The sequence below is a fragment of the Octodon degus genome, unplaced genomic scaffold, assembly GCF_000260255.1.
Source record: "Octodon degus isolate 3935 unplaced genomic scaffold, OctDeg1.0 scaffold00202, whole genome shotgun sequence".
Taxonomy (NCBI): Eukaryota; Metazoa; Chordata; class Mammalia; order Rodentia; family Octodontidae; genus Octodon; species Octodon degus.
In genome coordinates this window covers 4,006,598-4,021,351 of record NW_004524778.1, presented here as the reverse complement: position 1 = coordinate 4,021,351, position 14,754 = coordinate 4,006,598, and the positions used below count along the sequence as shown (strand labels likewise).

The 14,754-nt window shown below is 34.7% G+C and overlaps 1 pseudogene; it reads left to right on the top strand.

Annotated features, from left to right (window-relative positions):
* Positions 1 to 13,839, top strand: part of LOC101577673 — a 33,929-nt pseudogene extending 20,090 nt beyond the window's left edge.
* The last annotated feature ends 915 nt before the right edge of the window (positions 13,840 to 14,754 follow it).

Here is a 14,754-nt window from a genome sequence, read left to right as displayed (position 1 = left end):
AAGTGAAGGATTAGATGCCTTCAGCAAGACAGGCCTTCTCTGGGGATCTTGGGGCCAGTGTGTCCCAACGCTTTTGAGTTTGAGGCCCAGAGACTCTTTAGCAACATACTATGCAATTCTCTTGACAAGGCTCATAATAGCAGTTGCAGGAATCAATATTTGAATTATTTCTTCTTTGCTCTCGCTCTACCACTGTGTCATTGGATTCTTGCCTTCTGATCTTAGTGTGTCTCCCTCTCCTCTGCGTATAGACATCACTCTTCCAGTATTGTGTTTGTTCTTCCCAGTAACTGAGGTAATCACTCTGTTCTGATAGTTAGAAATTGAATAATAACTCAGTAATTGGAATTCTACCTCCTCAGCTTGCATCACCAATGGTAGATACATGGCATTCAGTTAGTGCCTACTGCATGACTAGCTATAGTGTGTCAACTACTCAACACCAACAACTTCAAAGGAGAAAACTTTTGTCTGCCTCATGCTTTCAGAGGCTTTGTCCATGGTGGGTTGGCCCCACTGCTGCTGGTCTGTGCCAACACAGGACACCATGATGAGGAGAGCAAGGCAGAGGGAAGCTGTTTATCTCATGGAAGACAGAAAGCAGCACAAAAAGAGAGAGCAACAAGAGATCCAGATGACAATGCATGCCTTTCAAGGGCATGAGCTACAGTGACCTACTTTCTCTGACTGTGCTACACCTCCTGATATTGCCAGCACTGCCAGGGTGCAATATGATTGAGGGACTGTGTGTTCCACACAGGAGCTTGTGAAGAACATCTGGTACACGGAGCACTATGACCTATATGGACTTAGGTTTATTCTTTTTGACTCCTTGCATCAGCTCTGGTGTTTCAAGATTATGTTCAGTTTGCAGATGATGTGTTTGAATTTGCTGAGGTTAGATCATCTTCTAAAACTACAGAGCTGGGGATGGCCTGATAACTCAGCAGACTGAAGCTCCTGCTTCGGCAGAGTGCAGCTTCTGGGGTTTGATCCTTGCCTGCTGTGACAGCCCTGCCCCAGGGGCCTTCTGAGATGGAGATAGAGATTGGGTGTGGTGATGCACACCTGTAATCCCAGCACTTGGGAGGCTGAAAACAGGAGAATTACTGAGTCCAATCTATGTAGTGAGACCCTGTAAAGCCTGTACTAAATACAGAAAAAAATAATTAAAAAAATTACAAAGCTATTATATAATCTTCAGAGTCAAACTCCAACTTGTTCCAATCTCATTGAAGACTTTACTCGTTGTTGTTTTCACTGCTTCCACCACCAAGTGATCTCTAAACTCACTTGGAATTCCACGACGCCTTAACACAGCAGATGGCTGGGATCCATTCCACATTTTTGATTAGGTGGAACCTGGATGGATCCAGGAACTTGAATTTCTATCAAATCCCAAGGTAATTAAGTTAGGTGAGGACCATCAGTAATTACTAATTTAGTAAAGAAAAACTTTAGCTTTAAAAGTATCCTTAAAGAAGAAATATAATGTCTTATGAGATCAAGTAGCAAATATACAAAGAGGAAGTAGATCTTTTAGGGAAGAATATAATAACACAACTAATGTAGCCAGAAAAATTGGGAGAAATGGAAACAGGTATCAAAACAGAACCTAGAAAATGAAAGAAAGAAACACTTTAAAATGAAGTTATTAAAAAAGTTACACATTTAACAGTGTGCATATATATTAAATTTTTCTTACGTTAGTCTTATTTCCTGGCAAGAAAAATCCACATAGCATATAAAACAAAATTAATATGTAATCCATGAATAAATATAAAAGCATTTTTTACCTATAAGACTAGATCTTTGAAAAGAAGTTGTGCTGGATGGGTAAGACCAAGATAAAGTAAGACCAATGCAACAAGTGTTGTAACTTTTGGATCTGATAAGGTCAGTCAAATTCCATCAGGATTTTTCCTGAGATCCTGTATCTCAGATTGTAGACACTTTGTCAGTGTCAGCCATGTGGATGAGTCATGGCCATTGCTGGGCCATTTTGCTCTCTGTGAAAGCCTGAGAGAATGTTTTCTCTCCATGTGACTCTCCTTAGGCACACTCTACATCATTGATCACTTTCCCTTTTGGCCCCATAATCTCCTTGATCAGAAAATTTAGGACACAACTGAGTTACATGATGTTACGGTATAAGTTCGCATATGTCCTGAAATTTAATTGATGTTGGAAGGCTAGGGCCAAAATCTTGGCTTTCCTTGTGGCCCTCCTTTTTCTCTAATTTTGGTCTGCAAACTTAGGTTGTTAACCCTCCAGAAGACAAGCTTATTGTTATCACTATATAACCTAGGCTGTCAAGCTTAACCTCACTGTCTGCATATCAAACATCTTAGGCATAACATGGAACAGATATTTTTCATCAAGTATTCATACATTGAACTTTAAGTCCCTACAGAATATGATGAAAAAACATTTAAAAAATTAGAATATATTTTAAAAATAGTCATAAAGAATTATATAATTCTTATGTTTACACATAAGTCCAGAAATCTAACCATATACAACCTTGTATCAGGACAGTCCTTCAACATTCCCTTTTCTGTTATCTTGGTCTTAACTATACAGCAGAAAAGTATGAAAACGAAGAGTAAGAAGTAAAGCTATCATGTTATGTTGAGCTGTAGGGGACTCAAGTCAACAATTTCTGACACTACCAATCAAGCAGAAGACCCAATACTATTATGGACTACTTGACTCTTTTAGAATATTTTGCTTAGTTAACACACCTATAATATTCAAATGATGGAACTAAGCAAAAAAGGGGATACAGATGAATGTCCATTTTGTATCTGTGTATTCAAAATGGTTAGGATAGATATATAGTTACATTCTCTTAATGAATAGACGGATTTGTTCTAATAGTGTTTATAAATAGGTTATCATGTCTGCATCTTGTACAGTAAATAACCACTAGGAAGAGAGTATGCAATGTGTTAATTACTGAAACTCTCCTACGAATTTGATTTGAAACTGTCTCATTGCTATTTGTCTCTCAATAAAATTATGGGGAAAAAAAGAAGTTGTGCATTTGAACATTTATTAAATTACGGATTCAGTAATGCTCTGTTGGATTCCCACTGTGAGGAGGATACTATTTTAGATGATACAGAAAAAGAGAAACTGCAAACATTTTTAGGTTCCATGCTTGATATTATCAGAAATTTTTTCTCTATTCTTTTTTATTGCCTTTTACTATGCATTTTAACTTACTGTTTTCTTTATTGTGAGTTAGTAAGTGTACTCAATTTGCTAGTCTTGTGAAAGAATCAACTTACAAATTTTTCTTCATGGTTATCTTCTCTCATCTTTAGACTCTAATTTTATTTCTGTCTTTGTCTGTGCTTGGATATGCTATGTTGCTCTTTCTTTCATTTTTCAGTAGACTATTATCTCACCAATTCAGAGACAAGCGTGCTTATGGCCCAATATTTATACTCAGAAACTTACATAATATTAATATATATTGATTTTACCTCCACTCTGACATGTACAACATTTTATATGTATTCACAACAAATTCAGAGTCTATTACAGATTCATATATGATTGTGTTAGCTTCCTAGTCACTAGGTCTTTTCGTTATTAATATATAATTCAGATAAGAGAAAAAAGGAAAAAAAGACATATAAATTTTCCATAATAGTAAAGATTTTTGTTTATTTTTATTTTCATGACATATATTTCATCAGTGCTGCAACTTTGGCTTGCATAGTGTTAGACTCATTGTTCTCCTTATTCCTGGAACTTAATGTGTTTCCTTCTTAAGTTGTCAGTGGTTGTTACTCTTTCCTCAATTTTTCCTAAGTCTTCATTCTTTAAGCACATGTCACTTGTGAACAAATCCTACCATGTCTGCTGTATTTAAATGTCAACCTCTCATCTGTCACATTTCATTAACTGTTACCTACTTTAACATGTCTTTTAATTTACCATTAAATACATACTTTGGTTTTGGTAGAATGCAACTTTCTGGCCTGCAGATATTTGTAATTTTGCAGAAATTTTTAATACAGCTTTCTTAATTGAAACATTTTCTCCAAGTAACTAGCAAAGATATAGCATATTTTTAAAAATGACTGGGCCATATTAAACTGTAGTAAGTTAAAAAATGAAAAAGAAGAGAAAACCAGACTGAATGTCTAAAGGTTACAGTATATAATACATTAGATACACAGTTCCAGCAAGTACTTTTCCTTCTTTGCTCATGGAATTTATCAGAGACTAGATAACTTTCAAAAAGAAAATTCCCTTTCTCAAAGTAATTCTTTTCTTATTTCTTGGAAATCCCTGGGGTATTAGAGTCAGAGTCAAGTACCACAGGAAGTTCTCTTTTGCAGAAGAGTAATTGATTTAGACTGCTGTTAAAGAATTATCTTTTGTCCATGGTTTTCTCCCTCTGGTGACACATAAGCCTTTTGAAATAACTTCAAGTATTTTAAGGACATCATCTCTAGGGCCCTTTCTTATTATATAAAACTTCATAACTTAAATTGTGTGTCAGTGGTGAAGATTCTCAGCCTGCAGTTGAAAGTTTGGGTTTCATAAAAGGGTCAAATAATGTAGAAGACCAGCTGGTGTAATAATACGAACATCACTAGCACAAATGTTTTCCTATTTTTTGGGAAAATATATTAACATTTGCTTCCATGCATAATTTTAGGAGTCATCAATTAATTTGCCTCACAGTTTAGTAGCTTTTGAACTGTAATACAATATATGAAACATTCTTATAAAGATTTCTTGAAGGAAAATTCTAAAAGTGTACATTACTTAGGCACATTATACATTTAGCTTTAAAATGTTTTACCTTTTATGTTATTTCAGTGCAATGATGTGGGCTATTTATATTTTCTTTCAAATAGCTGAAAAAGAGTGTGTGTTTGTGCTTGTTTGTGTGTGTGTGTGTGTGTGTGTGTGCTTGTGCATGTGCGTGTGTGTGTGTGTGTGTGTGTGTGTTTGTGTGTGTGTGCCCAGAAGTCTTATTTCAACACATCATGATTTCTTGAAGGATTATTGCCTTCATAGAGGCAAACACATTTCCACAGGACAAGTTTCCAAATTATCACATGAGCCCATACACATATAACTTCATATTAAAATAAATATTAATACGCACTTTAAATAAAAATAGTTAAAAGGACAGATCCTGTATTCTATTTAGTTCAGTTTTGTTTCTTCATATTTAAATGAGGTATACCCTTTTCTCAACAATTAATTTTGAATTTAAATTTTATCAACGTGAAATATGTTTTTAAACTGTTTTCATAATTGCAAACCTTCAAATATTTGTTTGCCAGTGAATTTTGCGGAAGATGCTTTTGCTAGAACATGGTGATTGGTATAGCAGCGGTACTATTGCAACAAAAAGAGCTGTGTGTACCTGCAGTTTAAATAGGGAAGAACTGAAAATCCTATTTCATTTATCACTTGCTGATTAGGTGATCTACTTACCACACACCGCAAACTGCCTATAAACTGAAGGTCCTACTAGCTTCTGAGTATTTCACATAAATACAAAAATGTTCTAGAAAACCAATAATACATATTTATGAAATAATATGGTGAATGTTGGCAAATTGTGCATGATTTGACAAATGCCTTATATTCTTATAATGAATGAATTATAACATCTTTACTTTTCTCATTTAAAAATGGCTTAGAGAGTTCCCCTCAGAAAGCCCCCTATTTTTGTAAAGCTTGTGACCTAACAATTTATTTTCGGCTTTTCAGTGATTGTTTTTAATAGTAATGTAAGTATGTACATGATATGCTGGCTTCCAGCTCATGAAAGATTAAGATTAAAATCTTCATTACCATATTCATTAAGGAAATATTTTTGAGCTATAACATAGAATAAAATATGCTCTTAATCATTCTTCCTAAGCATTGAGAGTGTCTGTTTTCTCACTGCGACACTGCTTTCGCTATCACTGTCTCTTCACTTTTAGCTTTTGGAGCCTGGTTGCCTATCCACTCAAAATGTTAACCAACATAGCTTCAAATTGCTAAAGAGTTTGCTACTCAGAGTAATTGACACCACAAATTCAGCTAGCATTTGTGAACGTTTATGTCGTTCAATTTTAAGTCCTTTCAAAGGATAAATTAATACAAAGATTAAAGGTGAAATTTCTCCCATCATAGTTTGTCTTTTCTTTTGGACTGTGATAAGGAAAAGGGAAAAGGAAGGAGAAATATGTATTTATGTATAAGATAGTTAAGTTATATAGCCGATTTCTCTCAGTTCATTCAAATGCAAGGTTTGTGCAAATGTTGTTTGGACAAGATGCCATACCTGTATCTTTTACTCTGAATAATTACTGCAAAGAAAACGATATGCAATGCATTCATTATTGCTACTCACTTACTAACCTGTATCGAAACTTTGTTTTATTGAATTTTCTCCCTTTAAAATGAAAAATAATTTCCTAAAAATTAAAAGAACTTAGTAACTTTTTTGTTGCCTATTATCAGTTCTACTGTTTAGAAAGTTTAGTAAGCTATTTTCTGAAGATGTGTGCTCAGCAGGATTTGGATATCCTCTCTGAGTGATATCTTTATATTTTTGTATATAATTTTACCCTTTAATATACTGTATTTACATATTCAAAAGTTATTTGTCTTGCCTATTTGAATCTATCATACACATAAAAGTTGATTTTTTTCCATAATTTTATTGAGAAACAAATAGTAATGAGACAGTTTCAAATCAAATTGGTAGGACAGTTTCAACAATTAACACACTTCATACTGCCTTCCTAGTGGTTATTTCTTGTACAAGATGCAGACATGATATCCTATTTACAAGCACTATTAGAACAAATCCCTCTGTTCATTGAATTAAGAGAATGTAGCTATACATCTATCCTAACCATTTTGAATACACAGATACAAAATGGTCATTCATCTGTATGCCCTTTTTTGTCTAGTTCTGTCATCTAAATATTATAGGTGTGTGAACTCAGCAAAATATTCCAAAACAGTCCAGTAGTCCATAATAGTATTGCGTCTTCCACTTGACTGGCAATGTCAGAAGTTGTTGACCTGATTCCCATACAGCTCAACATAACAGTATGGCTTTACTTCTTACACTTCGTTTTTATACTTTTCTGCTGGATGGTTAAGACCAAGACAAAGCAAGACCTACAAAACAAGAATTGTAACTTTTGTATCTGATAAGGTCAGTCAAATCCCCTCAGGATTTACCCTGAGACCCTGTACCTCAGTTTGTAGATCCTTTGTCAGTGTCAGCCATGTGGACGAGTCACGACCATTGCTTGGCCATTTTGCTCTCTGTGAAAGCCTGAGAAAATGTTTTCTGTCCATATGACTCTCCTTAGGCACACTCTGCATCATTGATCACCTTCCTTTTTGGCCCCATAATCTCCTTGATCACAAAATTTGGGACACAACTGAGTTACATGATGTTACAGTACATGTTCTCATATGTCCTGAGTCTTAATTGACCTAAAAGCTGATGTTAGATAAAGAAAAATTTCATGATGTCTAGATGAAAATAATTAGAAAATGAATAATTCTTGGACTACATCTTTATTAAAAGCTAAAACTAATCAATATGCTGAAAACTAGTTTGGAATCATTTGAATCATCCTAAGAGGCTGTGGATGTAGCTGTATGAGGATATAATGCATTCTCAATGCAGAAAAAGCCTTCTGAAAGAAAGTCAATAGTTGATTTAAAAGATAGGAGTGAAATATAATTCCAAAAGTATAAATCAAAGGACATGTTAGAGGCCTCTGTTTTAATTGCATTAGGATGTTCTGCAGCTTGTTCAGTAGAAGTGAAAAGAGAGAAATTTGGAGACATATTTGTAGACTTATCTGATATTTGAATATCCAGATCTCATTCATTGCCTTGGTAGCTGCATAGGACAAAACACAGTATTTCATCTAAAAATAATACCATGGGAGCCACATCAGAGTTCTGTGAGAAAACTGGCAAGAGAAACACTGCCAAACACAGAGTGTGCTGCCCCGAACTCTTTCTGTTGTTGTTGCCACTCAATCTAGCAGAACTGGCAACAGAAAATAAACACAAACTGATTGCCTTTCCTTTTCCATGCAGAGATATTTTTCTTCTTCACCTTGAGGATGCATTGCAAAATGCTACTTTAAAAAAATTGTATTTGCCTTATCAGGTGACATTCTTGATTAAACATTACTACAGAGAAATTATATGTCAATTACATAGTTTAGATGGATGGTCTACTTTACTTATTGAAATATGGGAATTAATATATTCAACTTATTTTTAATATTTGGGTTTAAATTATCTTCTCTAATAAAATTTTTTCTTGTATTTTCCCAGTGAGTTTTTATACCTGTCTTTGTAGAAACCTTATATTTAAATATAGTAATTATATAGTCAAATCTTATTTCTCATAAGTCAAGCTACTTGCATGTGTAATTTTTAAAAATGTCCAGGAACTCTACAGAAAGAAAGAAAATAATTACTAACTTTGTTTTTCTTTGTCCTTTGTATATTTTGTATATTGGTGCATAGTAAATAAAACTTAGGGCAATTATATCTTCTAAGAAAAAGCAAAACAGTTAAACAACATTACAAGAAATCTTTTTACTTTTTTTGTTTTAAATTTTTAGAAATCACTTCACTTCACTTGCATATATGATGCAAGTAAGTGATAGAAATTCCTTTAATTGAAAAATACTGTGCAGTTGTATCACAAAGAGTAGCTCACCTGGGAATAAATGAGATATATGTTGAAAGGAATTTAACTTCTAATAGAACATTTAGAATAGATCCCAAAGAAATGTTACAAACATAAGGGTCTGAGTTCCATCCCCATTTCCACCAAAAAACAAAACAAAACAAACAAAAAAAGAATGGAAGGTTCAAATTATCTCATTAAATAGAAACTATTCTTATTCATTTGCTTTCAAGTAATTTTAACAAGGGACACTAACATGTTTTCTTACAGTGAGACTGAACCTTGCCCAAAAACTTTATGAATAGGGAGAGTTTTACAGTATTCCTAAGCTCAACCTTTCTCAGTTTTAAGAAATAAATATAATGAATAATGAAGTATAACTGGTTTTAAAATGAAATGAAATAACACATACACACTATCATCTCAAACTTGGCTCAATAAAAAGACGAGAGAGAAAGGGGCGGGGAGAGGGGTCATTCAAACACATCAGCATTCATCTGTACATTTCGAAGACACAATTCTCACCACACATACATCAAAACTTCATTTCAGGTTAGGTTTATTTTCAGTTACTCCTCTCTTCTGTTTTCCTGCCCTGCATAATTTTAATACGTTGGTATATATTTTAAGCAAATTATGGGGAAATTAAAATGAAGGTTTTTGATGAAAAAATGTGCATTTTCTTGTATATTTTAAAAACACTCAATTTTTTTTTTGTGTGTAATTTAGCACAACAATAAGCCAGCAGTGAATGCCGGGAATATCAGACCTACTTGACCATGAAAGCTCCTGCCATGATCCAGTTTTATCTTATATTTTAGTGGTTCATATCCTGAGGGCTAGTGAGTTTTGTGGGATCCGGAGAAAAGGTTAAATTGTTGTCCAATTCTAGAAGGAATATAATATTCAAAATACAACGCTGGCCATTGAATTTCAGAGGTGCACACATGCAGTGGTTTCTTGTTCATTAATTCTCATATAAAAATGTGGAAAATAGGTCAATCAAGAAAGGATAAAGGGTCAATTAGTTTTCTGTATGAAAAGTACCACAAAACACATACGAATATCTAATTCACAAGTTGGCTTCCGCGTATGTCGCTGTGCTCCTGTCCACGAGCTAGGCAGTTACAGGGCTTGCTGCAGCTCGCTGTCGGCACGCCTGAGCATTCAGCCGATTTCCAGGGCACACCGTGACTCTTGGACTGCGGTGGAAGAATGCAGGTGTATCTCTGTACGTGCCTAAAACCTATTCCAGGTTTTGCTTTCTATGCCCAGAAATATAGCTATAAGAAACCGTTTTCACTCCTTCAGTTTTTCACTTACCATTTTTCAAAACAGAATTTATATATAGTATCCCTTTTATATATTATCATACAGATTTTTGACAAAGGAAGTATCAAAATTAACTGTTACTCAATATCATATAATAAATCAACACTGAAAGACAAAAATCCGATATTTAAATATGTATTTAACTAAATGTATTTATTCAAATATGTAAATAAATGCATTGACAATGTTATATATTTGACAACAATGTATTTGACAACAACGTATTTGACAACAATTTCGAAACAAAATAAACCATATTGAGGCTGGGGAGATGGCTCAGTGGAATAAGTGCTTCCCTGGCAAGGGCAAGGGCCTGAGTTCAGTCCCCGGTTCCACCAAAAAAAAAATAAAATAAATAAAACATACTTTGTCCTTTGACTCATTCAGAAAAATTTGATTAAGTGTATAAAATTTAACATATTGATTTAAATATATTGACTTTAATAATTTTTCCTTAAATTGACATTGATTTTTATTTAAGTTGAGTGTTTTACATCATTCCTCCTTATGTCTTGCCCTTAAAAGACCATTTAAAGCTTAGAAGTACATGAGTTAGCTTGTATTTCACCTTGATAACCCTCCAATTATTTACTGTATTTGAGGTATCAAGGCAGAAATTTGACTGAAGGGGGAACAACCTGCTCAGGCCCCCTTCCTGTCCCTCTCTCAGACAGGAGCTTTCTTTCCCTCAATAAATATATTCCACGCAAAAAAAGAAAGAAATTTGACTGAAGGACAGCATCCCCAGCTTCTTCCACTGTTGTGGTGCAGACCAGATGGGCTAATCTGTTTTCCAGGGCAGTCAAAGTTGCCTGGATCAAGAGGAATTTGGCTCAGGGTTGTGCACCTGATATCGGTACGTGTCAGGTGGCCTGTGTAAGTGAGAGCAGAAAAGTGCTTCCTGTTGAATTTTCTATGTGGAAAGTAAGAAATCAGTTCATACCCATTGCCCTTCCCCATTGCATGTCTGTGGAAGAACGCTAAGCATGAAGAGTCAGAGAGCTGGGTAGGGACATGGTAAGGATACGGAAGCTGAGTACCTCATCTTTGCTTTTATATTCCTACATGCCTGGGAGGAGATCTCTTGAGACTCGGATTTATCAAGTGTAGGAGACAATAAAACTCTTCTTTTGCTTGAGTAGATTTCAATTTGTTATTTGAAACTAAATATGCACTATACTACGCAAGGTAAGAGGTTTTCTTCATGCTGTGCTCTTTCACAATATTATAATATTTATACTAATAACATTCATAAGGTTATTGAAAAACTGCAAATAATAGTGTACCTTGACATAAAAATGATAATCCTGAAGTAATACCCATTGCTATTTCCATTTAATAAATTTTATGATTATGAGTTGTCACACTAAGGAATGGTGCTGTCATTTTTCCAATAGATATTAATTTAGTGATTTCAGCAAGATCTAGAAGTCATGGGAGAGTAGATAGATATATTCATAAAACAAGTTGACTCTTTTAAGATATCTATAATTTACTACTATTCATAAGCTTGTTTTTATCTTTATATCTTGACAAACCTCTTACACAATAAGGAAAACTTCAATTATAATCTACTTCCTTAAATTATGAATGACTAGATTGATTGGGCTGTTTTATGGAGTACCACAGACTGGGTGGATTGTAAACAAATTTTCTGGGTGTCTTCACTTGGTGGAATGGGGCTAAGAGCCTTCTGAGATCTCTTTCATATGAGAACTTGATGGAAACTAGTATGAAGCAGCTCTGAGTAGGGTTTAATATTAATCAATTGACTGTTCATGTTTGCATACGAGTTTGCCTGGGGCTTAGGCCCTTACCTGGAAATGGACAGTGGACTAATAGTAAGTGAGTCTTTATGAGTTCACTGGTCCCCACCAAGGTGTGCATTGGCCTGTGACGTTCCCGTGCCTCAAAGGACAAGATAAGGCCAAAGCTAAGGAAACATGGCCCCGACCCGATTTAAGCGAAAGGAGACGGTGGCTGTGGCTTTCTCATACCTGCAGTGAAGGCATGCCCAGATCCCTGCATTTTCATCAGTATATCTCTCCTGTTCAATAACCTGATAAATATGGGTCACGCAGAGAAGATCTGGGTTTAAAATCCCAGAAAATCTCAAATTCTAAGAGAGGGTTTGTATCTTCCTGGGTCCTGAAATCATACCATTCGTCTTTTTTATTTAAGCCTTTGCCATTTACTCCTTTGCTGTATTGTGGACCTGATCAGCCTGCAATAACTAAGGGATATTAATTAATCAGATAAGAACTAATACCTTTCACTGTCTGGCCCACCACCAAAAGTACCCCCCCAACTAACATCATCACATTACGATCAGGTTTTTAATACATAGGTTTCGATAATGGGCAGTGCAAACATTCAGGGCATGATAAAGATAATGTAAATTTTATTCCTGCCTTTTAGTTATAAAATCTATAATTTATCTCTATTTATTAGGTTAAGTGGTTTTCATTAAAGAGTAAGTGCTGCTCAACAACATTGGTATGCTTACTGTCACTCCACTATTTAGGTGATTTTTTGGTTTTGAGGGAAGAATCGGGAATCAAATTTAGGACCTTAAACTTGCCAGTGGGTGATTATCCTAATGAACTCTCTGCCAGGTCCAGAGAGAAGAATCTTATATAACAGAAGTCTGACTAACTAAAGAAAATGAAGGCTTAGAACGATTCATCCTCAGGTTACAAGGGTGGTGTCACCATAAAGCTCCAGTTTTATGCTCTGACTCACTGTTGCTTGAAATCAGTTCACGACTTAGAATTGCCGCGTCAACTTGGAAAATTCAATCTGTTTCTCACCACACATTTTTCCCACACTCAGTAGATCTAATCTCTTCTTTGTAAGTGTAGTAGGCTCAAAGGAACTGCTCCTCATTTCCATCGTAATCATTTGAATATTTCAAGAAGCCCCGCATTAGATATTGCATATTGAGGTACCGTCAAAGGTACTTGCTTTGCTATTTTTAGTCTCTGTTTGGGGGAATGGTACCCATATTCCAGTCATATGATTGTGCTTCTAGATAGCAAATTGTTATAAAATGTCTATTGTTGAATTTCAGTAAATTGTTGGAGACATTCTGCTATTTGGGCTGCCTATAGCTGGATGGTGATTTGGACTGTCTTTATGTAATGTTAGGATGCAATTGTGGTTGCAACTCTTGGGCAGTACACCTTCCTCTTCTGGATGGATTAATTCATCCAAAATTTTGCTGCCTCATTCTAGTAAGCATGACTATTACTACTCTGCAGTATTCTTCATCTTTGTAACCTGCCTTCATAATCTCTATGTATGAGATATCAGAAGATGTCCCAGAAGCCATGGTGATGTGAGAATGTCCTGTAGTTTCTATACTGTAACATGGTTTACAATATATGTTTTTATTTTTAATTTGGCAATTAGACCCTTGATATGAGAAAAAAGGAAGACTGTGAATACTCTTTATCTGAACCAAAGTACATGGGCCTTGCCCCATGTACTTTGAAATATTTGGGGCTGCAGTGAAATATTTCAAATGATAAAATAATGCCTTCCTCTTTGACAAAAAATAAAAAAAAAATAATAAAAACTTGCTTACTAACTGCGAGAAAGTTGTCGATTCCAAGATAAGGTTTCTTTCCTGTATTGTAATGTAACTTACTGTATGTGCATGCATCTAGGTTACAGTGCATCTGCACTGTGAGACGGCCAACCTAGAGATTGGCCAGGAACATGCTAACTACTCAACTACTACCGATGTGGATAATGAAAGCTTCATGGGGGGGCTGGTCCAGGACTCTCAAGTCTCTTGTTGACTATCATACAACCATAGCAGGCTAGTTTGATAGTAGAGTAGAAGTCATAGAACTTCCAGAATTTTCACAAGGTAGAGTTAGGAGGCACTTTATGGGGGGATAAAAAGTACATTAACTCCTTTTTTCATTCACTTTTGAGGCAAAACAAAACAAAAAACTCATGTCCAGCATATAGCTCAGGTAAAACAATTACCTAGTATTTGCAAAGCTATCAGTTTCATTCCTAATACTACAAAAAATATATATATAATTGAAAGCATATCAAATCAAATGTCATATAAAGGGCTAATAATTCCATGGCACCATGGTTTACATAAATAATATATGCCATCATAAAATTTTTCATCATTATTCATGTCAATGGAATTGTTCTCTGACAATTACATAAAGAACCCTTATTATCCAACTACTAAAGACTGTGACAATAATTTAATAATTAATAATTTATAGCCATTTGCTTTAAAACTATACATTTTACCTTGAAGTTTAGAGAGTCATATTATCTGTGGTGTGTTTTAGAGACAGAAAATATATTTTCAATTGCATTTGACTAAATATAAATATATTTATGACTCTTCTATTTTTTCATGTTATTAATAAGAATGTGAAATATTTTTATCAACTAATCAAAATATTAACTATAAATTTTATTTACATCAGTATCTATAAATACCTACAAACAGGAGGAGTGGATATAAGGAAATGTTTCTTTAAAATAGGGCAACAGTAAGTAAATATAAATATTAATGTATCTAGGCAAAATGATGGCAAAGGTATGTAGGCTAGAAAAAATGGATAAATTGTACTAGAATAACATTTTCTTTTAAGCCTCAAATAACTGATCCACTGGCTGAACAAAAGTCTCTATGTGTGTAACACCATCTTCCTTCACATACATCTGCTGGTTCTCATGCA